Here is a 27,949-nt window from a genome sequence, read left to right as displayed (position 1 = left end):
TGTATTGCGAATACATAGAAAGAAGGATCCTTTATTGTATGATTATTTGATAGCGGAACAAACACTGGTAGCAGTTACTTCTGTAAAATATCTGGGAGTATGCGTGCGGAACGATTTGAAGTGGAATGATCATATAAAATTAATTGTTGGTAAGGCGGGTACCAGGTTGACATTCATTGGGAGAGTGCTTAGAAAATGTAGTCCATCAACAAAGGAGGTGGCTTACAAAACACTCGTTCGACCTATATTTGAGTATTGCTCATCAGTGTGGGATCCGTACCAGATCGGTCTGACGGAGGAGATAGAGAAGATCCAAAGAAGAGCGGCGCGTTTCGTCACAGGGTTATTTGGTAACCGTGATAGTGTTACGGAGATGTTTAATAAACTCAAGTGGCAGACTCTGCAAGAGAGGCGCTCTGCATCGCGGTGTAGCTTGCTCGCCAGGTTTCGAGAGGGTGCGTTTCTGGATGAGGTATCGAATATATTGCTTCCCCCTACTTATACCTCCCGAGGAGATCACGAATGTAAAATTAGAGAGATTAGAGCGCGCACAGAGGCTTTCAGACAGTCGTTCTTCCCGCGAACCATACGCGACTGGAACAGTAAAGGGAGGTAATGACAGTGGCACGTAAAGTGCCCTCCGCTACACACCGTTGGGTGGCTTGCGGAGTATAAATGTAGATGTAGATGTAGATGTAGACTCTAAAATGCGTTCTAAAATGCCTATACCTTAAGAGGTACGAGCATTTGTTCAGTAGAAGAGATGTCTTTCACAGTAGCGAAGATGAAAGTGCTCATAGCTTTTAGAACGCATGTTTACTACACCTTTTTGTTTCCAATGATCGCTCGTGTCATATCGCTCAACACCGACCAGTCCAACTGCGACACCCTGTATAATAAAGTAGGGTAAGGTGCCATATTTTTCGGATAGCTAAGGAAATTTAAGGATATGGTGGTTGACAATCAGCTGAAAGCTCCCGAAAATAAGTGACGTATGTAAAACATAATAAATTATGGCTGTATATAACCTTTTATAGCGAAAGTCAACAGATTAAATTTCGTATTACATCTCAGATATATTTGTGTATTTCGCAGAGTGTACTAAAAGGTTGCGCAATTTCAGGTAGTGTGGTTCTTAGTTTCGAATAGTGTTATTTCATAAGGAAAAATGAAGATTGCATACCTAAAGGATTATATTCTATTACAAAAAGTAACATTTAGCTATTCCAGTTTGATTTGCAAAAATTATACAGTTTTAACTGCGTTGAGACTATCATTTGCAATTTTCACATTTGTACGTCTTCATCTGTGTTTTTCAGTCGCAACACACAGTTCATATGCCCAACGCAGATACCCTAGACCCTTACCCAGTCTTCTTCAGATTTATCTTCCCGGTATGGGACAGAACAATAGATGCATTCCTCATCTGCTGTCTTCATCATCTGTCGTGTCGAGGGAAACAGAACTTTCGGAATCTTCAGACGAAGACAACCCACATATAGATTTTCTTTGTCCTCTAATCATTTTACCTATGTTCTTCTGGCTGGCCTTTCGCGTGCTTTGTTGTTTTCTCGCCGGCCGCTGTGGCCGTGCGGTTGTAGGCGCTTCAGTCTGGAACCGCGTGACCGCTACGGTCGCAGGTTCGAATCCTGCTTCGGGCATGGATTGTGTGATGTACTTAGGTTAGTTAGGTTTAAGTAGTTCTACGTTCTAGGGGACTGATGACCAAAGATGTTAAGTCCCATAGTGTTCAGAGCCATTTGAACCATTTGACATTTTCCCCTCTTTGAAGATTCTCCTACTTTTTCTAAAATTGCCCCCTTGAATTTTAGCTTGAGTAGAGGGCACATTTTTGCCTATTCTAGAGCTTAGTGTCTCGTGTAAGTTCCCTGCCTTTACGCAGTCTCAAAGTGTAGGATTTGGCAGTTGAGACACTTTGGACGCCTTTAAGAAGGCCACTTATTTATTTCCAATGCCTTCCATTGCCTTTCTCATATTTTCCTCTGCCCAATACTTTATTTTCTTCCCGAGCACCTCTTGAAAATAAATAAAAACCGAAACCTATAAAGGGGCGCAATTGTCAGATGATCAAAATTAGGCACACTGGCAGTATCGGAAATTAGGCACCTGTACCATTTGACAAACATGGCTGAACTATCCAAATATGTAATGAATTCAAATGGTTTAAATGGCTCTAAGCACTATGGGACTTCTTTGGTCATCAGTCCCCTAGAACTTAGAACTACTTAGACCTAACTAACCCAAGGACATCACGAAAATCCATGCCAGAGGCAGGATTCGAACCTGCGACCGTAGCAGTCGCGTGGTTCCAAACTGTAGCGACTAGAACAACTCGGCCACTGTGGCCGGCTGCAATGAATTATTCCATTTAAAAGCTGCTCACAAGTATCACTAAGTACAATACATCACTATTAAATCAAACTAAAATATCAAACTACTTACCACGCAGCTGAAATATTAAGACAAAATCATCGGCGAGCACAGAATGCGTCTGATGCTCTTGGTAGATAGCAGGACATTAATATGGCGTAAGCACAAGCATTTACGCTAGTTTCTGCATCGTCAGCGCTGACCAGTGATCAAATATTCACCCATCCGGAACTAGGCCACCATCCGAAAATAGGACACCTTACCCTAAAGTCTGAACAAAACCTCCAAAAATACACTCATGGAAATGGAAAAAAGAACACATTGACACCGGTGTGTCAGACCCACCATACTTGCTCCGGACACTGCGAGAGGGCTGTACAAGCAATGATCACACGCACGGCACAGCGGACGCACCAGGAACCGCGGTGTTGGCCGTCGAATGGCGCTAGCTGCGCAGCATTTGTGCACCGCCGCCGTCAGTGTCAGCCAGTTTGCCGTGGCATACGGAGCTCCATCGCAGTCTTTAACACTGGTAGCATGCCGCGACGGCGTGGACGTGAACCGTATGTGCAGTTGACGGACTTTGAGCGAGGGCCCTACATCGATGTTGTCGCCAGTGGTCCGCGGAAGGTGCACGTGCCCGTCGACCTGGGACCGGACCGCAGCGACGCACGGATGCACGCCAAGACCGTAGGATCCTACGCAGTGCCGTAGGGGACGCACCGCCACTTCCCAGCAAATTAGGGACACTGTTGCTCCTGGGGTATCGGCGAGGACCATTCGCAACCGTCTCCATGAAGCTGGGCTACGGTCCCGCACACCGTTAGGCCGTCTTCCGCTCACGCCCCAACATCGTGCAGCCCGCCTCCAGTGGTGTCGCGACAGGCGTGAATGGAGGGACGAATGGAGACGTGTCGTCTTCAGCGATGAGAGTCGCTTCTGCCTTGGTGCCAATGATGGTCGTATGCGTGTTTGGCGCCGTGCAGGTGAGCGCCACAATCAGGACTGCATACGACCGAGGCACACAGGGCCAACACCCGGCATCATGGTGTGGGGAGCGATCTCCTACACTGGCCGTACACCACTGGTGATCGTCGAGGGGACACTGAATAGTGCACGGTACATCCAAACCGTCATCGAACCCCTCGTTCTACCATTCCTAGACCGGCAAGGGAACTTGCTGTTCCAACAGGACAATGCACGTCCGCATGTATCCCGTGCCACCCAACGTGCTCTAGAAGGTGTAAGTCAACTACCCTGTCCAGCAAGATCTCCGGATCTGTCCCCCATTGAGCATGTATGGGACTGGATGAAGCGTCGTCTCACGCGGTCTGCACGTCCAGCACGAACGCTGGTCCAACTGAGGCGCCAGGTGGAAATGGCATGGCAAGCCGTTCCACAGGACTACATCCAGCATCTCTACGATCGTCTCCATGGGAGAATAGCAGCCTGCATTGCTGCGAAAGGTGGATATACACTGTACTAGTGCCGACATTGTGCATGCTCTGTTGCCTGTGTCTATGTGCCTGTGGTTCTGTCAGTGTGATCATGTGATGTATCTGACCCCAGGAATGTGTCAATCAAGTTTCCCCTTCCTGGGACAATGAATTCACGGTGTTCTTATTTCAATTTCCAGGAGTGTATGTAGTCAGATCTTGAGGTTTCAAAGTGTTGCCGTGCACGACAACTTACTTTAGATGTTGAGAAATGTATCAGTGAGTCACTGCCGGAATCTGTCGACTGGTACCCAAATACGTGATGCAAAATTTTTTTGGAGATGTGAAATGGAACAATCACGAAGATTTAGTTGCAGTGAAAGCAGGCGGTATAATAGGGAAATTCATTCAGTATACAAAGGAGATTGCGCGCAAAACACTCGTGCGACCTGTCCTGGAATATTGTGTGGAGTGTGGGGTGTGGATACGCCCACAGCGCCGAACCGTCGGTTCCCCACGACAGCGGCGGGATGCTGACGTCACCAGCACGCGGCTACCTGACGCGGGACGTTCACCACGGCTCCGCAGTGTGTAACGTAACGCAACGTAAGGCGAGACGCCAAGTACCTCCCGCTGACGCACTGCATGCATGCTGACGTCTTGCCGTCTTATAAAAACTTCATTCTCCCGCCCGTAACTAAGCACAGAAGATATTCTTATGGCGCGATATTCATACAGGGTGAATCACCTGAAACTTGCACCGCAAATACTGAGGAAGCGTAAACTGCTACTGATATTCGGTTTTCACAGGATGGATTGGTGGCAAGGTGCTCATATTTTAGCCAAGCAACAGATTGTAACCATACATTTGATTAACTTCTCATGGTTGGGATTCACAGTCATATAATATTTCTTAAAAGAGATGATAGTCGCCGTTGACTGTATAAAATAAGGAAGCGGTTACTCGGGTAGCAGAGTACTTGTGGCGAGCACGTGGGGTTTTTTTAGGCTAGGCAGTAGTGCGAGGTGTCCTGATGAACACTCACCAGTCGACGTGCAGGCAGGGGAATCAGGACGCGCTCAGTGTAAAGACTCTTCAGCTATCAAGATATTAGCAGTAAATTTTCAGAGTGTTCGGAATAAAGTTCCTGAATTTACTGCCCTCCAGGAAGTTCTGAAATATTTAGTGAGGGTTGGAGCGTGTATCGGAAAGACAGATTAGACACCGTAGGAGGTGGTGTCTTCATGGCAGTTGACAAAAATATTGTGTCTGCTGAGGTCGAAGTAGAGTGTGATTGTGAAGTTATCTGGACACGTTTAACAGGGCTAGGAGAAATAAAGTTAGTTGTTGGGTGTTATTACCGGCCACCAGGTTCCGCCAGGACAGTTCTAGAATAATTCAAAGAGAGTCTACATTCTGTATCGCAGAAGTACCCGGATCATGCTATATTAGTCGCGGGCGACTTCAACCTACCTAGTATAGACTGGGATGTCTATGGATTCATTACAGGTGGCACAGACAACTCGTCGTGTGAATTACTTTTGAACACATTATCCGAAAACTGTCTTGAGCAGCTAAATCGACAGCCAACGCGTAATGGAAATATTTTAGATCTGGTAGCCATGAGCAGACCAGACATCATCGACGGTGTCAGTGTTGAGACAGGGATTAGTGATCATGATGTTGTCATTACGACTATGGTTACGAAAGTTAAAAAGTCTGTCAAGACGGCTAGGAGAGTATTCTTACTAGAAAGAGCAGATAAGCAGTTGTTAGCATCCCACTTAGTAAATGAATCAACTTCATTTACTTCCGGTACGATGGAAGTAGAAGAATTATGGGCAGATTTTAAACACATTGCAAATCACGCATTTGACAAGTATGTGCCGAAAAAGTTGGTTACAGACGGAAAAGACCCACCTTGGTTGAACAGCGCAATTCGCAGAATGCTCAGGAAGCAAAGGCAGTTGCACTCGCGGTACAAGAAAGATCGGGAGAATGAGGACAGGTAAAAGTTAGTAGAGATTCGTGCTGCTGTGAAAAGAGCGATGCGCGAAACATTCAACCACTACCACCGTCATACCTTAGCAAAAGATCTTGCTGAAAACCCAAGGAAATTCTGGTCTTACGTAAAATCGGTAAGCGGGTCGAAGGCTTCCATCCAGTCACTCACTGACCAGCCTGGTCTGGCAACGGAAGACAGCAAAACGATAGCTGAAATTTTAAATTTAGCATTTGAGAAATCTTTCACGCAGGAGGATCGTACAAACATACCGCCGTTTGAGTCTCGTACAGATTCCCGTATGGAGGACATAGTGATAGACATCCCTGGGGTTGTGAAGCAGCTGAATGGGTTGAAACTAAATAAATCGCCAGGTCCTGATGGGATTCCAATTCGGTTTTACAGAGAGTACTCTACTGCATTGGCTCCTTACTTAGCTTGCATTTATAGCGAATCTCTTGCCCAACGTAAAGTCCCGAGCGACTGGAAAAAAGCGCAGGTGACGCCTTTATACAAGAAGGGTAGAAGGACGGATCCTCAAAATTACAGACCAATATCCTTAACATCGGTTTGTTGCAGGATTCTCGATCATATTCTCAGTTCGAATATAATGAATTTCCTTGAGACAGAGAAGTTGCTGTCCATGCATCAGCACGGCTTTAGAAAGCATCGCTCCTGCGAAACGCAACTCGCCCTTTTTTCACATGATATCTTGCGAACCATGGATGAAGGGTATCAGACGGATGCCATATTTCTTGACTTCTGGAAAACGTTTGACTCGGTGTCCCACTGCAGACTCCTAAGGTACGAGCATATGGGATTGGTTGCCAAGTATGTGAGTGGCGCGAAGACTTCTTAAGTAATAGAACCCAGTACGTTGTCCTCGATGGTGAGTGTTCATAGGAGGTGAGGGTATCATCTGGAGTGCCTCAGGGAAGTGTGGTAGGTCCGCTGTTGTTTTCTATCTACATAAATGATCTTTTGGATAGGGTGGATAGCAATGTGCGGCTGTTTGCAGATGATGCCGTGGTGTACGGGAAGGTGTCGTCGTTGAGTGCCTGTAGGGGCATACAAGATGACTTGGACAGGATTTCTGATTGGTGAAATGAGTGGCAGCTAACTCTAAATATAGATAAATGTAAATTAATGCAGATGAATAAGAAAAGAATCCTGTAAAGTTTGAGTACTCCATTAGTAGTGTAGCGCTTGACACAGACACGTCGATTAAATATTTGGGCGTAACAGTGCAGAGCGATATGAAGTGGGACAAGCATGTAATGGCAGTTGTGGGGAAGGCGGATAATCGTCTTGGTTCATTGGTAGAATTTTGAGAAGATGTGGTTCATCTGTAAAGGAGACCGCTTATAAAACACTAATACGACCTATTCTTCAGTACTGATCGAACGTTTGGGATCCCTATCAGGTCGGATTGAGGGAGGACATAGAAGCAATTCAGAGGTGGGCTGCTACATTTGTTACTGGTTGGTTTGATCATCACACGAGTGTTACGGAAACACTGACCATCGCAAGATGTGTTCAAAATGACCAAGGGCAGCGTTAAAGCCAGCTTCCAGTCTGGTATGGAACGGCTGCTGCACATGTGCAAGTAATTCACCGGAGATTTCCGAGCTGCTGTCCATCATCGGCTGTAGTTAGTGTGTCCTTTTAGGCAGCTTCATTTAGCTGTCCCCACACAAAAATAGTCTACGCGCGTCAAAACCTGTGAACGGACAGACGAATGTATATGTCCTCCGAGTCCAGTCCAACGATTAGGAAACGACTCGTGCAGACATGTTACGCACATGCTTCGTGCACTATGGGCTGGACAGTCATCCTGTTGGTACCATAGGGTCCTACTAGTCTGCAGTGGAATGTCTTCTAGTTTCCGTGGAAGAGTCTCTGTTAGGAGGCTTCGCTAGTTGGGCGCGTTCAGTCTATGGAAATCGGGCCTATGGTTCACTATCCCAAGTCAGTAAAAATTTTGTTGCACTGCTGTTGTGTGATTTTTCTCAATGACAGCTACTGTCTACATTCCCTACTATTATTTACTCCGTGCGCCCCACTTTTTCCATTTTAAATTTTCGTTGTATTTGTCACAGCTATTACAATTTTGCAAACACGAAGTTTCAGGACTTTTTGTATGGGGTTAGGAGACATTATTTTAAATTTTCAGACCCTTTTAAAAACGTGTTATCTCGGAAAAAAATTATATTTAAATAACTATTTTCTGCTTTTTAGTCTTATGCGTGCGACATTTTTCAATCGATTTCAAACATTTTGATAAAATTACAAGAGAGATACGTGATAAATTTTAGGTTTATTTAAGTCAAGACATAAATTGCTTCTTGGAACGCACGTCGCTCGGAAAGGCCCTGAAGCCAAAAAGTAAAGAGAATCGATCTGTCACGGAGACTAACCAGCAATCGTTTTTGCGACGAACCATTTGCGGTTCGAACAGGAAAAGCACAAAATAGCAGTAGTGCACAAAGTACCCCCAGCCACACACCAGACAAGAAAGCGAGTTAACATTGTGTTGTCATCCAGTTATGAGCCATGTACAAAGTTGCAAGTATATAGTTCTTCGAGAAGTTAGTGTAAAATCATTTGCAACATTTGTACCGAATAGACAAACAGAGTGAAAAACGAAGTACCCTCTGCCATTCATCAGACACGAAAGCGAGTTAATATTGCAGTGTCGTAAAGTTCTGAGCTATGGTGAACGTTCGGAATCTGTAGCTCATCGGGAAGTTAGTTTGAAATTAATTGCTAAGTTTGTACCGAAGAGTCAGACAAGAAAGCGATCTCACCGAAACACGTTAAAATAGAGAATATTGGAGAATATCCAGAGCAGACAAGTGAAAAAACGTCAACGAGATGCTCAGATAGGTTTTCCAGCAACCGCGGAAGACGGTCTGCTAGGAGACTGTGATACTTGAGCGCGTGTAATGTTACAGCTATGGAACACACACCTAAGAGCTGATGGTGCACTATCCCACACCTCACGTTTACACTCCATGGACGCTGACATTCCACCTGACGAAGCCAACGGCGATTGTCAACAGGCCAATAGTGCACGTTTCGGCGGTTTACCTTGCCGTGAGTGGTAAATGTGGCTACCTCACTGAAGAAGATACACGACACATCTGCAGTATCTTGTCTCAATGCCCATGTAGAGAAGTCAACACGATTCTCATAATAGTCTCCATCTAGCTCGTGATTGAGAGATGCGATAGGGATGGAACCTATGGGAATGGAGAATGCCTAGCACATTTGCCTGGCTCGTGGCACTTCACTCTTCTGTCGTCACTTGTTTCCTTCTGTTACCTTGGCTAGGTGTTAAACTACCACTTTCACGAAACTGATTGAAGAGGGTGAGAAATAACTGAAGAGATGTTTCCAGAATGAGATTTTCACTCTGCAGCGGAGTGTGCGCTGATATGAAACTTCCTGGCAGATTAAAACCCTGTGCCCGACCGAGACTCGAACTCGGGACCTTTGCCTTTCGCGGGCAAGTGCTCTACCATCTGAGCTACCGAAGCACGACTCACGCCCGGTCTCACTGGCAGAAGTAAAGCTGTGAGACCGGGCGTGAGTCGTGCTTCGGTAGCTCAGATGGTAGGGCACTTGCCCGCGAAAGGCAAAGGTCCCGAGTTCGAGTCTCGGTCGGGCACACAGTTTTAATCTGCCAGGAAGTTTCAACTGAAGAGATGGTTCACGTATATTGGGATACCTTGTTGCACACTCCGTACAAGGACGAACTGCATTCTTCCTAACCTCTCTATACATCATGAGCATGCAGGCTTTCCCATCGTCTACTTATGACCTACGGCCTACGTTGTGAACAGAAACAAGCGTAATTTCAGGTGCACCCCAGGGCTGCGCAATAGGTCCGCTGCTTTTTACGATTTACATATACGATCTGGTTGATGGTACTGACAGCGGCCTTAGACTGTTGGCCGATGATGCTGTAGTCTACAGGAAAGTAGTATCACACGAAAGTTGTGAACACATCAATGAGGATTTACAGAAAATAAATGCATGGTGTAAAGACTGGCTGTTACCTCTCAATATTAATAAGTGTAGCCTACAGCGTATAACAAGGCGAAAATCCCTATTAATGTACAAGTACAAAATATATGCCCAGTCTTTGGTAGCGGTAACGTCCGTCAAGTATCTGGGTGTGACTATTCTAAATGATCTCAAATGGAATGATCAGGCCGCGCGGGATTAGCCGAGCGGTCTTAGGCGCTGCAGTCATAGACTGTGGGGCTGGTCCCGGAGGAGGTTAGTCTTCCCTCGGGCAAGGCTGTGTGTGTTTGTCGTTAGGATAATTTAGGTTAAGTAGTGTGTAAGCTTAGGGACTGATGACCTTGGCAGTTAAGTCCCATAAGGTTTCACACACATTTGAACATTTTTTTTTTTTTTTTTTTTGAATGATCAGATTACACAAGTAACAGATAAGGTGAACTCTAGATTGCGGTTTATTGGTAGAATCCTGAAGCGATGCAGTCCTTCAACAACGTTGGTTCGTCCAGTCTTGGAGTATTGTTCGTCTGTATGGGACCTTTACCAGTTGGGTCTGATTCAAGAGATTGAGAAGGTCCAAAGAAGAGCGGCAAGATTCGTGACTGGTACATTTAGCCATCGCGAGAGCGTTACAGATCTCAAAGAAAGTTTGCCGTCCGGTGTCGCCGTGCGGTTCTAGGCGCTTCAGTCTGGAACCGCGTGACCGCTACGGTCGCAGGTTCGAATCCTGCCTCGGGCATGGATGTGTGTGATGCCCTGAGGTTAGTTAGGTTTAAGTAGTTCTAAGTTCTATGGGACTGATGACCACAGATGTTGAGTCCCATAGTGCTCAGAGCCATCTGAACCATAGAAAGTTTGAAGTGGGACACACTTGCAGATAGACGGCGCACTAAACAGAAGGGGCTGCTCACTAAATTCCGAATTCCGATCTTTACCGAGGATGTAGAGCATGTATTATTACCACCAACTTTCAAATCACGCAATGATCACGATTCAAAGATAAGGGAAATTAGAGCTCGTAGTGAGGCGTTCGGACAGTCGTTTATCCCTCGCGCGACCCACGAGTGGAACAGATGGCGAAGGGGGGGGGGGGCAATATGACTTTCGCGCCAATTGTGCCCTCCGCCACACACCACCTGGTGGGTAGCGGAGTATATATGTAGATATGTAGATGTAGGCTTACTGCTTAGACTATCAGACACTAACTGATTAGTAAGTTGCAGTGTCCTCAAGGAACTCACAACCACACAGTAAGCAAACTTAACAGTATCGTACGTAGCAACTACGCAGGTTGAATGGCACAAACAAGTCTCGATGTGGAAATTATTCAAAATACCGTATCTCGTAAACAACTGGCACTAGAATCCTGCACCAAACACCACTGACATTGTAATTTACGCTACTTTTGGTTTGTAGATATCAACAGGTATTGTTCCACTCAAAAAAGTGTGTGTTTGCACAAGACATCTCCGTTATAATTATGATTACAATCTCCTTATTTGCTATCAGTATGAGCCCCTGACTACCAATGTGTTCTGTGAGAACCGCTCTTCAGTATTTCTTTCCATTTCAGCAATAATTGCAGTGCAAGTTTTAGGTGATTCACCCTTTATAAGTTAAAATTTCGGCATCGTGCTTTCCTAGAAGAGTCAACAAATACATTGCGTCGGCGCAATGGTTGTGAAGGTAACATGTAAAAAAACTCGGGGTCACACGGTGGCTTTTCAATTCAAATGTGAAGGCTGTCCTTCCGTACGCCAGTGAAAGCTGGAAAATGGATCAAAAGATAACATCCCAGTTACAAAGCTTCAGAAATAGATGTCTTCGACGCATCTTGAATATCTGGTGGCCAAAAAAAAAAAAAAAAAAAAAAAAATGTAATGAAGAGCTCTGGCCAATAACAAATCAAATACCTACAGTAGACCAGACACGAAAGTGGGGTTGGTTGGGGCACACCTTGAGAAAACCGAATGGAGGCATCGAGAAAAATGCATTGGAATGGAATCCCCAGGGAACAAGGAAGAGAGGACCTAGGGGCACACGGAAGAGGACAGTGGAAGAGGAAGCAAAAAGAGTTGGACAGACCTGGGCAGAATTGATGGAAAGGGCCAAAGCCAGAGACGGATGGCGAGTTCTGGATGCTCTGTGCCCCCATAGGGGCCAAAGGAATTAAGCAACGCACATAGTGGCTTACCAACAAACGACTCTTCTCGCAGAGCACTCGCGACTGCAACAGGAAAGGGGAGAAACTGGCTGTGGTTAGCAAAGTACCCTCCGCCACACACCGTAAGGTGACGCGCGCAGTACAGACGTAGACACGGCCGCTGGACGGCTGCCTCCAGTCCAGGAGGAGGAGCGGACTGTGCGGCCGAGGCCGCCCACTCGGGCCGCCGCCACTTCCCGCTGGCCTCAGTAACCCCGGCCACGCACAGTGGTTATGACGTCACGCCGCCCGCCTCTGTCTCGCGTGACATAAGCCGCTCAGCCTGGCCTCTCGTACCGCGAGCGAGTTAACTGCTGCGCGTCAGCTCGCCGACTTCGCCGTCTAAACCTACACGATACCAGTTGGTCTACCAGCCGCTGGTCAGCTGTCGGAGAAGATGATGATGATGTTTGCTTTGTAGGTCGCTCAACTGCACGGTCATTAGCGCCTTACAGTTTCCCAATCTGAACGCAGTACAATCTCGCCACTTTTCATAAATGATGATGGAAAGATGAGAACAACACAAATACCCAGTCCCCGGTCAGAGAAAATCCCCAATCCGGCCAAGAATCGAACCTGGTTCGTTTCTGAAAGGATTTGTATGTAGTGTGGCCATGTATGAAAGTGAAACATGGACGATAAATAGAGAAGATGAGAATAGACGCTTTCGAAATGTGGTGCTACAGAAGAATGCTGAAGATTAGATAAGTAGATCACATAACTAATGAGGAGGTATTGAATAGGATTGGGGAGAAGAGGAGTTTGTGGTACAACTTGACTAGACGAAGGGATCGGTTGGAAGGACATGTTCTGAGGCATCAAGGGACCACCAATTTAGCAATGGAGGGCAGCGTGGAGGGTAAAAATCGTAGAGGGAGACCAAGAGATGAATACACTAAGCACATTCAGACGGATATAGGCTGCAGTAGGTACGGGGATATGAAGAAGCTTGCACAGGATAGAGTAACATGGAGAGCTGCATCAAACCAATCTCAGGACTGAAGACCACAACAACAACAACAACAACAACAACCCCGTGACCCAGAGGTAGCAACGCTAGCCATTAGATTCGGAGAAGAAAGAGGGAGGCAGAGAGGTGATGGATGGACAGGGTGAGCGGATATGTCGGTGCGCCTGGGGAGATTTTAGGGCAAATAGAAACTGACGTCGATAGCCGCAGGGGCGTCCGATAATTTCGGAGTGGTATGTGCTTTTTTTCTTTTATTTTGTTCTCTCTTGGTGAGAGTTGGAGAGATGTGGGACGACCTCCCAACCCCCACCCCCCCCCCCCTCTCCAACGTGATGTTCACCGCACAATTTTTAAATAAATAAAGCAGGCCGTGGTGGCCGAGCGGTTCTAGGCGCTACAGTCCAGAACTGCGCTGCTGCTACGGTCGCAGGTTCGAATCCTACCTCGGGCTAGCCGACTGCTGTGGCTGAGCGGTTCTAGGCGCTCTAGTCCGGAACCACGCGGCTGCTACGGTCGCAGGTTCGAAACCTGCCTCGGGCACGGATGTTTGTGATGTCCGTAGATTAGTTAGGTTTACGTAGTTCTATGTCTAAGGGACTGATGACATCAGATGTTAAGTCCCATAGTGCTTAGAGTCATTTCAACCATTTGAAATAATTAAATTTATTTGTTCTCTTCATGTTTTGGCACAAGTCACGCCAATATCCAAGAAAAGAAATAGGAGTTATCCGCTTAATTACAGACTCATGTCACTAACATCGATTTGTAGTAGGATTCTGGAACATATACTGTGCGTCAATATTATAAATCACCTCGAAGAAAACGATTTATTGACAAATAGCCAACAAGGATTCAGGGAATATCGTTGTTTTGGAACACAGGTAGCTCTTTATTCGCACGAAGTAATGAGTGCTATCGACAGAGGACATCAAACTGACACCAAATTTTTAGGTTTCCAAAAGACTTTTGAGACCCTTTCTCACAAGCGTCTTCTTATTGAACTGCGTACTTGCGGAGTATCGCCTCAGTTGTGTGACTGGATTCGTGATTTCCTCTCAGAAAGAGCACAGTTCTTAATAACAGACGGAGAATCATTGAGTAAAACAGAAGTAATATCTGGAGTTCCCGAAGAAAGAGAGGCCCTCTGCTGTTCCTGATCTACGTAAACGATTTAGAAGACAATGCGAGCAGTCCCCTTTGACTGTTTGCAGATGAGGCTGTCATTTACCGTCATGTATTGTCATCAGATAATCAAAACGAATTGTAATATATGTATGATACAAACACTTGACTCTAAATCACGAAAATTGTGAAGTCATCCGCGTGAGCGCTAAAAAGAATCCGCTAAATTTTAGTTACAGGATAAATCACACAAATCTAAAGGTTGTAAATTCAATTAAAGACTTAGGAAAGACAGTTCCGAATAACATAAATTGGAACGATCACATAGACGACGTTGTGGAGATAGCAAACCAAAGATTCCGACTTGTCGGCAGAACTCTTAGAAAATGTAACAGATTTACTGAAGAGTATTGCTGTGCGGTGTGGGATCCGCAGCATACAGGATTGACGAAGCACATCGAGAAAGTTCAGAGAATGGCAGCCCGGTTTGTATTAACGCGAAGTAGGCGGGACAGTGCAATGGATATGATAGACGAATTGGGGTGGAAGTCATTAAAACGTAAGCGCTTTTCGCTGCGGCAGGACCTTCGCCGAAATTTCAGTCAAAAACTTTCTCCTCGGAATATGAAAATATTTCGTTAGCGCTCACCTGCATAGGGAGGAATGATCATCATAATAAAATAAGACCAGCGAGGTGGCACAGTGGTTAGACACTGGACTCGCATTCGGGAGGACGACGGTTCAATACCGCGTCCGGCCATCCTGATTTAGGTTTTCCGTGATTTCCCTGAATCGCTCCAGGCAAATGCCGGGATGGTTCCTTTCAAAGGGCACGGCCGACTTCCTTCCCCGTCCTTCCCTAATCCGGTGAGACCGATGACCTCGCTGTCTGGTCTCCTTCCCCGAAACAACCAACCAACCAACCAACCAATAAAATAAGAGAAATCAGAAATATTGGAAATTTGTGGTAAGATGTTAAGGGACCAAACTGCTGGCGTCATCGGTCCCTAAGCTTACACACTACTACTACATCTACATCCATTCTCCGCAAGTCACCTGATGGTGTGTGGCGGAGGGTACCTCTATCGGTTTTCCCTTCTATACCAGTTTCGTATTGTTCGTTGAAAGAAAGATCGTCGGTATGCTTCTGTGTGGGCTCTAATCTCTCTGATTTTATCCTCATGGTCTCTTCGCGAGATATACGTAGGAGGGAGCTTGACTCCTCGGTGAAGGTATGTTCTAGAAACTTCAACAAAAGCCCGTACCGAGCTACTGAGTATTCAAGCAGTGGGCGAACAAGTGTACTGTAACCTACTTCCTTTGTTTTCGGACTGCATTTCCTTAGGATTCTTCCAGTGAATCTCAGTCTGGCATCTGCTTTACCGACGATTGATTTTATATGGTCATTCCTTTTTAAATCACTCCCAGTGCACACTCCCAGATAATTTATGGAATTAACTGCTTTCAATTACTGACCTGCTATATTGTAGCTAAGTGATAAAGGATCTTTCTTTCTATGTATTCGCAGCACATTACACTTGTCTACATTGAGATTCAGTTCCCATTCCCTGCACCATGCGTCAATTCGTTGCGGATCCTCCTGCATTTCAGTACAATTTTTCATTGTTACAACCTCTCGATATACTACAGCATGATCCACAAAAAGCCTCAGTGAACTTCCGATGTTATCCACAAGGTCACTTACATACATATTTTGAATAGCAACGGTCGTACGACACTCCCCTGCGGCACACTGTAGTGTAACGACGTAAGTTTTTTATAAATGATTTTCTTTTGACATATGACCATGTGTAGACTTCGTCACCTACGTCACTTACAACACACTTCAAAATTATTTATATTCTTTTTAAATTGTCTCAGAATGGTTCTTGAACGAAACTGTAAAACATCATTTGAGTCGTATGCGCAGAATTACGTCACTCAGTCCAATTCGTTTGCGCAAACTTTTTCAATTTAGATGTCGTTTGTTTCTCCTCAGAAATCATATTAATGCACGTTACCTGATTTAATATATATTAGAACCACATTGAATAAACTTTCGAGATTCAAACTCGCGATGAACGTTGTGAAAAATTAATAATCTTGTCAAATATATTATTAATTCATTCACATAATTCTTCATAAATAAATTCTCGGAACACGTATTTAAACTTTTGTAGCATCCACTAGTTTATTATCTTCCTACATATAGACGTGAACCTGAGCCTTGACAAGATAGGACTGACCATTTACAACATGATTAAACTTTCTATGACATCATTGTTGTATAAACATTACAAATTCTTATTTTTTCAGTCTTTAGAAGCACGACGCAACAACTCGGTTTCAGGATCTTCTGTTGCTCTTTGGCTGTCGACCCGCGACGTATAGTGGCCAGCAATTTTCTCTCTGGTCCCGGCAGCGAAGATGCTGTCTCCGTTCGTTGCGCCGCCCTCTCCGTACAAGAAACATAAAAAATAAATACAAACTTTAGTCATTTCACAACCATTACAAATATTACAAAAATACATCAACAAAAAACTAAATTAAACTTATATTCACCTGCAAACTGGGCTGACACTGGTGGATGGGTGACGCTTCAATTTCGCGTCCCACTACAACACGTGAAATCACTCTTACTTCGAAAGAGTAAAAAAGGGTAACATTTTGTTAATTAAGCTAACTTAAACTAACTTACGCTAAGGACAACACACACACCCATGCCCGAGGGAGGACTCGAACCTCCTGCGGGGGTAGCCGCGCGAACCGTGACAAGACGCCTGAGATCGCGCGGCTACACCGCGCGGCCAGAAATCTGAGCTCGAGTGGAAAGATTTGTGTGTTCGTTTTCCCCGCGAGCTGTAGGAGAGTGGAATGGTAAGGAAATAATGTGACAGTTTTTCGACGAACCCGCTGCCAGGCACTTAAGTGTGAATTGCAGAGTAAACACGCCGACGTAGATGTAGATGAGATAATTTATACCAATACAAATACCTAAAGCATGTCTTCTATAGTATATCACATTTTCCCCGTGAAATTAGAGATGAAAATGATTACTGCGTGTAAGGTGGATTATAGCGAGTTTAATGAAATTAATTGTTCATGAAGCTGACAAATGGTACACTACATATCGTGGTTTTTTAAAATAATTTTCGCAAATACGTAAGTACGTAAAGAAATATGAATGTTTTAGTTGGACCACATTTTTCGCTTTGTGATAGATGGCGCTGTAGTAGTCACAAACATATGAAACTTCCTGGCAGATTAAAACTGTGTGTCGGACCGAGACTCGAACTCGGGACCTTTGCCTTTCGCGGGCAAGTGCTCTACCAACTGAGCTACCCAAGCACGACTCACGCCCCGTCCTCACAGCTTTACTTCCGCCAGTACCTCGTCTCCTACCTTCCACAAACATATGGCTCACAATTTTAGACGAACAGTTGGAAACAGGTAGGTTTTTTAAAATACAGACCGTACGTACGTTTGAACACTTTATTTCGCTTGTTCCAATGTGATACATGTACCTTTGTGAACTTATCATTTCTGAGAACGCATGCAGTTACAGCGTCGTGATTACCTGTAAATACCACATTAATGCAATAAATACTCAAAATGATGGTCGTCAACGTCAATGCATTTGGCAATACCTGTAACGACATTCCTCTCAACAGCGAGGAATGTCATAATTTTCGCACATGCATTGACAATGCTGTGACCCATGTTGTCAGTCGTTGTCGGTGGATCACGATAGCAAATATCCTTCAACTTCCCCGCAGGAAGCAATCCGGGGACGTCAGATCCGGTGAACGTGCGGGCCACAGCATGGTGCTTCGACGACCAATCCACTTTGTCATAAAATATGGTATTCAATACCGCTTCAACCGCACGCGAGCTATGTGCCGGACATCCATCATGTTGGAAGTACATCGCCATTCTGTCATGCAGTGAAACATCTTGTAGTAACATCGGTAGAACATTACGTAGGAAATCAGCATACATTGCACCATTTAGATTGCCATCGATAAAATGGGGGCCAATTGTCCTTCGTCCCATAATGCCGCACCATACATAAAACCGCCAAAGTCACTGATGTTACACTTATCGCAGCCATTGTGGAATTTGCATTGTCCAATAGAGCATATTATGCCGGTTTACGTTACCGTTGTTGGTGAAGGACGCTTCGTCGCTAAATAGAACGCGTGCAAAAAATCTGTCATCGTCCCGTAATTTCTCTTGTGCCCAGTGGCAGGACTGTACACGACGTTCAAAGTCGTCACCATGCAATTCCTGGTGCATAGAAGTTCGGTACAGGTGCAGTCGATGTTGATGTAGTACTCTCAACAACGACGTTTTTGAGATTCCCGATTCTCGCGCAATATGTCTGCTACTGATGTGCGGATTAGCCGCGACAGCAGCTGAAACACCTACTTGGGCATCATCATCTGTTGCAGGTAGTGGTTGACGTTTCACACGTGTCTCAACACTTCCTGTTTCCTTAAATAATAATCCGGCGAACAGTCCGGACACTTGGGTGATGTCGTGCAGGACACCGAGCAGCATACATAGCACACGCCCGTTGGGCATTTTGATCACAATAGCCATACATCAACACGATATCGACCTTTTCCGCAATTGGTAAACGGTCCATTTTAACACGGGTAATGTAACACGAAGCAAATACCGTCCGCACTGGCGGAATGTAACGTGATACCGCGTATTTATACGTTTGTGACTATTAAAACGCCAGCTATCACAAAGCGAAAATAGTGGTCCAACTAAAACATTCGTACTACACGAATATGTAATAAAAAAATGGGAGTTCCTATTTTAAAAAAACGCAGTTGATATCCGTTTGACCAATGGCAGCGCTATCTAGGTGGCCAACCATAGCGCCATCTGGTTTCCCCCTTCGAGCTAGACGAGTTTCGTTCTTTGTAGTTTTTTTCGTTTGATGCTTATTTCGTGAGATATTTGGCCCGGTCACTATCAATGGACGACGCTGTATAAACACAGAACTTTGAGGAAACGAATTTGTTGGCAAGTGGCTGCGCGAGTGTGGGGCGGCCCCTACACACGCGCGCTCGTGCACAGCCAGGCCCCTTCAGTCTGAGTGTCAGCGAGTTACGAAACAGCGGCCGCCGTGTACTTCGGGGCGATCCCATCAGCGGAACCTCCAATGGGCCGCCACCGCAGCCAGCGCTGAGTCCTCCTGTTGCGACAGAGCACCGCCTCAAAGTAGCCGCTGTTTGGTTTCGGACAGCAGCTCAGCCACACCGAGACAGGCGGCATCCATTTCCTGCCTTCTGCGAGGCTAGAAACAGAAAATACCTCGTCTGACTCACACACTGGCCTAGGCGATTCCAACTGACGCCAGTTTTTCTGTTTGGTAATTCAGGCAGCTTCTCCCTGTCTGAGCAGCCCACCGGCCAGTATCTCTAGTGCTACTCTACCTGGGTCCGAAAGCCACTTTCACTCCAGTGGTATTCCGTTGTTCGTTCCACCCGCTCTTATGGGAGTTTCAGAATGCTATTGGTTTTTATACTATGTATCTATCTATTGCTTGAGCGTTGTTCTGCAGTTATGCGGGGTCGCCATCGTTAATCGTATTTGGCACGTTAATGTTTAAGGGGTGGCCGGATGCCCTTCCTGCCGCCACCCCGTACCCCCTAGGACGGAATTAGTGTAGCCCAATTGTCTGCGTCGAGCGTAATCCATGGAACATTGTGGAAGTGTTCAGATGTCTGAGAGCCGTGTAATAATAATAATAGGAGTTTAAAAAATGTTCAAATGTGTGTGAAATCTTATGGGACTTAACTGCTAAGGTCATCAGTCCCTAAGCTTACACACTACTTAACCTAAATTATCCTAAGGACAAACACACACACACCCATGCCCAAGGGAGGACTCAAACCTCCGCTGGGACCAGCCGCTCAGTCCATGACTGCAGCGCCTTAGACCGCTCGGCTAACACCGTGTGGACCATGTAACTGAGGTGGAACATGGGGACCAGCCCTGTATTCACCTAGCGGGATGTGGAAAACCGCCTAAAAACCACACCCAGGCTGGCCGGCACATCGGCCCTCGTAGTTAATCCGCCAGGCGGATTCGACCAAACTTTACAGAAGCTCTCCTGCGAACCTTGCAGAACTAGCACTCCTGAAAGAAAGGATATTGCGGAGACATGGTTTAGCCACAGCCTGGGGGATGTTTCTAGAATGAAATTTTTACTCTACAGCGGAGTGTGCTCTGATATGAAACTTCCTGGCAGATTAAAACTGTGTGCACAGTAATCACTAAACATCCGACGCGATTGACGTCCCTTAGATACCCCACCTGGTCTGGAAACAACACTAAACATGAACAACATAAATGGACTATGGGGGCCGCTGTACCTGTAAGACAGCATTGCATCGTTTTAATAGCTCATTTACTTGCTGTGTGTACTTGTAGAAAGACATCCGACTTAATACATTATTATTATTAGAGCCGCGGTCGGTCTATGCATCTCCTGTATAGAGATACACAACGAAAACACACAACGAACGCACAGCGAAAGTGAAGTCCAACCTCGGTAGCTGAGTGGTCAGCGTGTTCAGAGGATTAGCAGCCCTCTGTAGTAAACAACTGAGTTAATCGATCAACAACGAACTTAAACGGATGTCTTACGACGCCCGCCCCGAGCAGATGCAACGAACGAAAGCGAACAAAATGAGATTTTTTTTAAAAAAAAGTGGTCAGCGCGACAGAATGTCACTCCTAAGGGCCCGGGTTCGATTCCCGGCTGGGTCGGAGATTTTCTCCTTTCAGGGACTGGGTGTTGTGTTGTCCTAATCATCATCATTTCATCCCCATCGACGCTGGCGTCAAATCGAAAGACTTGCACCCGGCGAATGGTCTACCCGACGGGAGACCGTAGTCACACGACTTACTTTTTTTTTTGCGAAAGTGCAGTATTGAAGTGAAATGTGACCGAAAACGCCTTAAATCGGACATCCTAGTGCACACAGGACAACTAAGTAGGCCTGCAACCCCAAGACGAGACATATGGAATAACAAAATTATAAAATCGCCATTGAAGATTGTTCATAAACAAAATGACGCGAAAAATGGGCTCGTAGCGTCTTTCCACAAATTTAATAGACACAACAGATAGGCTACACACAATGGGGACTTTAGTCATCAATAATGTACTGGTATTCTCCTTCACTACTTAAAACAGTCTGCCAACGCTGGGTAACTTCTAGATTCCGCGACTGTGAAATCACGTGGTTTTAACGCGAAGAACTCGTCCAGCCATCTTCGGAGCACGTTTTCATTGGAAAGGAAGTTTCTTGAAAGGTTTTGCGTTTAAACGATCTTGACCAACATCACATAAATAAGTTTAAAACAGTCTGCCAACAGTGAGTAACTTTTAGATTCCGCGACTGTAGAAATCACGTATTTGTAAGGCGAAGAACTCGTCGATCCATGTTCGGAGCACATTTTCATTGCAAAGGAAGTTCCTTGAAAGTCTTTGCGTTCAAACGATCTTGCCCAACATGACGTAAATAAGGTTGGTGCGGAATGACTTCCCAACCCAACTGCTTTAGAGTAGAATGGAGCCGGCGTGACCGTGCAATAGCATCACTTCACGCAGTCTTCCCACTCGTTGTTCTTGGACTGTGTCTGCAAGACGTCTCGGTTGTCGACAGTAAATATCACCAGTGATTGTTACACCTCGAGGAAGCAGTTCGTAATACACCACAACGTCGCTATTCCATCAGATGCACAACATTATCTTTTGTGGATGCGCGCAAGTGTTTGTATGGAAACTTGCTGCTTTGTTTGGGCACAACGATTCATCTCTTTTCCTTCCGTTAGGATCAAGACACCATTTCCCATCACCAGTAACGATACAATGCGGGAATGGTCGGTGTTGTTCACGAGCCAGTTGATAACGAGCAATCAGAAATGCACATATGGCTACCTGCTGATTTTTGTGATCTTGGGGAAATCGTACATACAATTTTTGAACCTTCCCCTTTGCATGCAAACGTCACACAGTGGCGGAATGATCACAGTTCATCACATTTGCCAGTTCTCGAGTACCCTGGCGTGGATGATAGTGGGTTTTTGCGTTCAAACGATCTTCATCAAATCCCAAATGTCTTCCTGAACGTGGAGAGTCTCTAATGTCAAAACGATCCTCTTTAAAACGAAAAAACCATTTTCTTGCCGTTCGTCTGCCCAATGGCATAATTCCCCATACACGCCTCAAATGTTTCTGGCTGCCTCAGCTTCTGTCACTCTGACAGAAGAATATGTCGTAAATATTCTGATTTCTCCACTTGTCACTCAATTTCCTAGCGTCCACAGCTCCGATAACAAATAAAAAATGACAATCTGTAAATAAACTCATAGCAGCCGGAATGCCAACATGCAAAACAAAAACACTAAGAACTTATGCACCAACCTAACAAATATGACACAAACTAGAGCGCCTTTATTACAATTGCAGACCACATCTCAAAGAATAATAAATAGATGTAACTATCAAACAGAAAACATAAAAAATACTTATAGACATTATTTTGAAACATTACTACATTCCTCAGTAAATGTCCTGATTTGAGCATCATTTGCATTTAGTTGGACGTATATGACCCAGTAAACTTTACAGAATGAAATAAAAAAATGGCATCAGTACGTGATACATCAACCGCAACTTCAAATTTTATCTTGAAAATTTTTGCACAATAATTCATGTTTTCCATTTTCATGGTAATAAACGTGTATTGGTGCTGGCTTGTCACACTTCTGCTTACATACCATCGTGAAAATCTCTCCATAAAAAATTAACTATGAAGATGTTAGGCTGAGATCAAAACATTCATCAGTTTACTTTCATGGAACACGATGTTCCCACCACACTGACCTTAAAAACCTTTTTTAAAGCTAGCTTTAAAAAAAATTGTCACTGAAAGCGTAATATCGACCATGAAGCAAGACAGTTTTCGAACAGTTATTTTTCAGATATGAGGAAAATGAATTTTAATCACGAAACGATTAATAAGCACACTCCACAAAAAATTATCCATTGCTGTGATGTTCGGGTACACCGCGGTTCTTCGTTTACACGCAGTGCTTGTTAAGGTGGTCCAGCGTTTGTTTAGGACGGAGTAAGCTCAATAGCGGAACAGGTTTGTAACCCCTTAGCTATATAATTTATTAATACTGTCTCCCGGCCATGAGCAGGAGGTTGCATTAACATAGTAACCGGTCTAGCCGTTAATGAAAGACAAAATGAGTTTCCGTCACGTGGTACAAATTGGGTAATAATTCTCCCCGTTAATCGTGACACGCATAAAGGACCCCCTCCTCTTGTTTAGAAGCTGCAGCACTTCTTACTCGTCACCGGAAGATAAATTACTTTGCAAGCAACGTACAAGATGAGTGATTTGCTAAGACCAAAACATTAATTATGGACGTTATAGGTAAGTGAAAGAAGTTCGATAGTTAATAGAAATGCGTGGTTACATTATTTTTGAAGCTTCAGTACAGAGTTACCCAGCAGCTGATTCTGATATAATTCTGAACTTCTTCTGAATCATAATGACTATAGCAGGTACTCTGCATTTACATATACATCCATATTCAGCAAACCACTGTAAATTGCATGGCAGAGGATTCATCCCGTTGTACCAGTTATTATGGCTTTCGCCGTTCCATTCACGTATGCAGCGCGCAGAGAATAACTGCTTAAAGGCCGGCCGGTGTGGCCGAGAATTCTAGGCGCTTCAATCTGAAACCGCGCGACCGCTACGGTCGCAAGTTCGAATCCTGTCTCGGGCATGGATGTGCGTGATGTCCTTAGGTTAGTTAGGTTTAAGTAGTTCTAAGTTCTACGGGAACTGATGACCTCAGATGTTAAGTCCCATAGTGCTCAGAGCCATTTTGAGCCATTTGACTGCTTAAACGCATCTAATGTAGTCCTCACGATCCCTGTGGGACACTTTCGTGTAGAGTCACCAATGGAAGCCGGTTCTTGACACTTTGTTAGTAGATTTATCTAGATAGTTTACGTCTGTCTTCAAGAATCTGCCAGTTAAGTCCTTTCAGCACCTCTGTGAGCGAACGAAACAAACCTGCGTCCATTCGTGCTGCCGTTCTCCGGACACGTTCGATATCCCCTGTTATTCCGATTTCGTACGAGTTCCACACACTTGAGCAGTATTCTAGAAAGTGTCGCATGAGTGATTTGTAAGCAGTCTTGGCCGGCCGGTGTGGCCGTGCGGTTAAAGGCGCTTCAGTCTGGAACCGCGTGACCGCTACGGTCGCAGGTTCGAATCCTACCTCGGGCATGGATGTGTGTGATGTCCTTAGGTTAGTTAGGTTTAAGTAGTTCTTTCTAGGGGACTGAGGACCTCAGATGTTAAGTCCCATAGTGCTCAGAGCCATTTGAACCATTTTGTAAGCAGTCTTCTTTGTAGACTGATTGTATTTGCCCAGCATTCTAGCAATAACAATACAGCATGTTGTTCTCAATGGAGAGGCGTCTACAGACCTTAAAGTAACCTCTGGCGTGCCACAGGGGAGTGTTATGGGGCCATTACTTTTCACAATATATATAAATGACCTAGTAGATAGTGTCGGTAGTTCCATGCGGCTTTTCGCGGATGATGCTGTAGAATACAGAGAAGTTGCAGCGTTAGAAAATTGCAGCGAAATGCAGGAAGGTCTGCAGCGGATAGGCACTTGGTGCAGGGAGTGGCAACTGACCCTTAACATAGACAAATGTAATGTATTGCGAATACATAGAAAGAAGGATCCTTTATTGTATGGTTATATGATAGCGGAACAAACACTGGTAGCAGTTACTTCTGTAAAATATCAGGGAGTATGCGTGCGGAACGATTTGAAGTGGAATGATCATATAAAATTAATTGTTGGTAAGGCGGGTGCCAGGTTGAGATTCATTGAGAGACTCCTTAGAAAATGTAGTCCATCAACAAAGGAGGTGAAACTTCCTGGCAGATTAAAACTCGGTCCCGAGTTCGAGTCTCGGTCGGGTACACAGTTTTAATCTGCCAGGAAGTTTCATATCAGCGCACACTCCGCTGCAGAGTGAAAATCTCATTCTGGAAACAAAGGAGGTGGCTTACAAAATACTCGTTCGACCTATACTTGAGTATTGCTCATCAGTGTGGGATCCGTACCAGGTCGGTTTGACAGAGGAGATCCAAAGAAGAGTGGCGCCTTTCGTCACAGGGTTATTTGGTAAGCGTGATAGCGTTACGGAGATGTATAACAAACTCAAGTGGCAGATTCTGCAAGAGAGGCGCTCTGCGACGCGTTGTAGCTTGCTGTCCAGGTTTCGAGAGGGTGCGTTTCTGGATGAGGTATCGAATATATTGATTCCCCCTACTTATACCTCCCGAGGAGATCACGAATGTAAAATTAGAGAGATTCGAGCGCGCACGGAGGCTTTCTGGCAGTCGTTCTTCCCGCGAACCATACGCGACTGGAACAGGAAAGGGAGGTAATGACAGTAGCACCAAAGTGCCCTCCACCACACACCGCTGGGTGGCTTGCGGAGTATAAATGTAGATGTAGATGTGGATGTAGAATCTGCTGCCTGCTTAACTCACATCTGAGCTGGTGTGGTCATTCTATTTCATATCCCCGCAAAGTGTTCCACACAAGTATTTGTATGAGTTGATCTATTCCAACTGTGACCCACTGATATTATAGTCCTCGGCTACTCTGTTTTATCGTTTTGTGAATTGTACAGTTTTATATTTCTGAGCATTTAAAGCAGGTTGCGTTATCACGATCTGAGTGCGGATGTGTGCAGGTCTTTTGAGATTGCATTTCACATAGCTGAATGATCTGCGAAAAAGCTCTGATTACTATTAATATTGTCGGCAAGGTCATTGATATACAACTCGCACAGCAAGGGACCCAACACACCTCACCGCGTGGGGTAGCCGTGCGGTCTTGGACGTCTTGTCACGGTTCGCGCGGCTCCCCCCGTCGGAGATTCGAGTCTTCCCTCGGGCATGGGTGTGTGTGTGTTGCCCTTAGCGTAAATTAGTTTAAGTTAGATTAAGTAGTGCCTAACCCTAGGGACCGGTGATGTCAGCAGTTTGGTCCCATAGTCCTTACCAAAAATTTCCACTTTGCGACACACTTCCCTGGGGTACACCTGAAGTTATTCCTACATCTGTCAATGACTCTGGAGCCAAAATAACCTGGTGCATTCTCCATACAAAAAAAAATACCCAATCCTGTTACAAATTTGTTTGATACGCCATACGATCGTAATCTTGATAAGTAATGTAACTTGAAAATACTTTTTAATTAAAACTCGTCTGTGCAATGTTATGTTAGCAAAGTACACCAGCTCCAATATGTAAAGTAGATCTAGAAATGATTTTTTAAAAGGATTGTATAAGTTAACATTTAGACAAAAAGAACACGAAAACTGTTGCTTCCTACCAAGAGATCGAAGTCAAATTACTGACGTGCTGTGACAGGTGAAGGAAGTTACGCACTTCTTCTTTCGTGTGTCGCGATCTTCCTATAATGTTATTCTATGCGCCACAATACGGCGTGTACACTTTTAACAGAGGAAGCTAAAAAAAAATGGCTCTGAGCACTACGGGAACATCTGAGGTCATCAGTCCCCTAGAACTTAGAACTACTTAAACCTAACTAACCTAAGGACATCACACACATCCATGCCCGAGGCAGGATTCGAACCTGCGACCGTAGTAGTTGCGCGCTTCCGGACTGAAGCGCCTAGAACCGCTCGGCCACCTCGCCCGGCAACAGAGAAAGCTGACAATAACACAAGCAAAACCGTTCCAGGGAAAAAGGGTTCGGAAGGTCATCCGATTGCGCGGTAATTGCGGATTGCTACCAGCTGTCATTCAGTTCAGAACGAAATGGCTGAAGTCAGTACATATTGATCTGAAACGTAAACTTTTTAATCAATTTCGTGTTTAATTTTGGCTGAGAGGTCAACCATGGTCGATGGTTGTAGATGCGTGATGGTGTATCGGGACATTCTGCTGTTGATGTAAGGTGACATCCTATACGCCAGTATCGTCCAAGACGGATAGCCTAGAGCAGAGACGGTACCTTGGCGTACAAGAGGATCTGACGATATCCCCCTTCCGGATTTTTCTGTTTGGAGTCATCTGAAAAGCGCATTGTACCGTAGTCCCATTGATAACAGCGAATCGTACAGTCCTACAGATTACGAGACTATACGGGGAAGTTTGGACAAATTCTTAAACCACCCCAGAGGCGAGCTCAGTATTGCACCAAATGCAGGGGTACACGAGGAATACATCCTTCAAAAAATGTTCAAATGTGTGTGAAATCTTATGGACTTAACTGCTATGGCCATCAGTCCCAAAGCTTACACACTACTTAACCTAAATTATCCTAAGAACAAACACACACACCCATACCCGAAGGAGGAATCGAACCTCCACCAGGACCAGCCGCACAGTCCATGACTGCAGCGCCTGAGACCGCTCGGCTAATCCCGCGCGGCAACATGTCGTTTAACAGATAGTGGCGAACAGCACATCGTAACTTGTCACCTGCTGAGACATTATTGTACTTCTTGTGAAGGTAAGACATGGGTGCAATTTGAGCCCAGTAAGAGGAAGGTTGCCTCTATTGTACCGTCTATTAATTTGCATCACCACCATAAAATTAGTACTCCTTCTACTATCTGACATTTTCTGCTTTGTGTTCTGTGTCTTGGGGAGCAGATCTGACATTTAGTGAAGTCAGCTTTCTCTGT

General features: G+C 45.1%; 1 protein-coding gene and 1 non-coding gene across 2 annotated transcripts in view; one reads left to right on the top strand and one right to left on the bottom strand.

The window, feature by feature from the left end:
* LOC124716814 (histone-lysine N-methyltransferase SETD1B-like) overlaps nucleotides 1-27,949 on the top strand; it is a 164,967-nt gene that overhangs the window by 33,774 nt on the left and 103,244 nt on the right. The gene's annotated exons all lie outside the window — the stretch shown is intronic.
* Nucleotides 17,425-17,499, bottom strand: Trnas-cga. The gene has a single exon. It is a non-coding gene; the product is annotated as a tRNA-Ser (tRNA).

Source organism: Schistocerca piceifrons, chromosome 9 (genome assembly GCF_021461385.2).
Source record: "Schistocerca piceifrons isolate TAMUIC-IGC-003096 chromosome 9, iqSchPice1.1, whole genome shotgun sequence".
Taxonomy (NCBI): Eukaryota; Metazoa; Arthropoda; class Insecta; order Orthoptera; family Acrididae; genus Schistocerca; species Schistocerca piceifrons.
The sequence above is the reverse complement of the archived record's forward strand: the minus strand, read 5'-3'. Positions and strand labels throughout refer to the sequence as shown.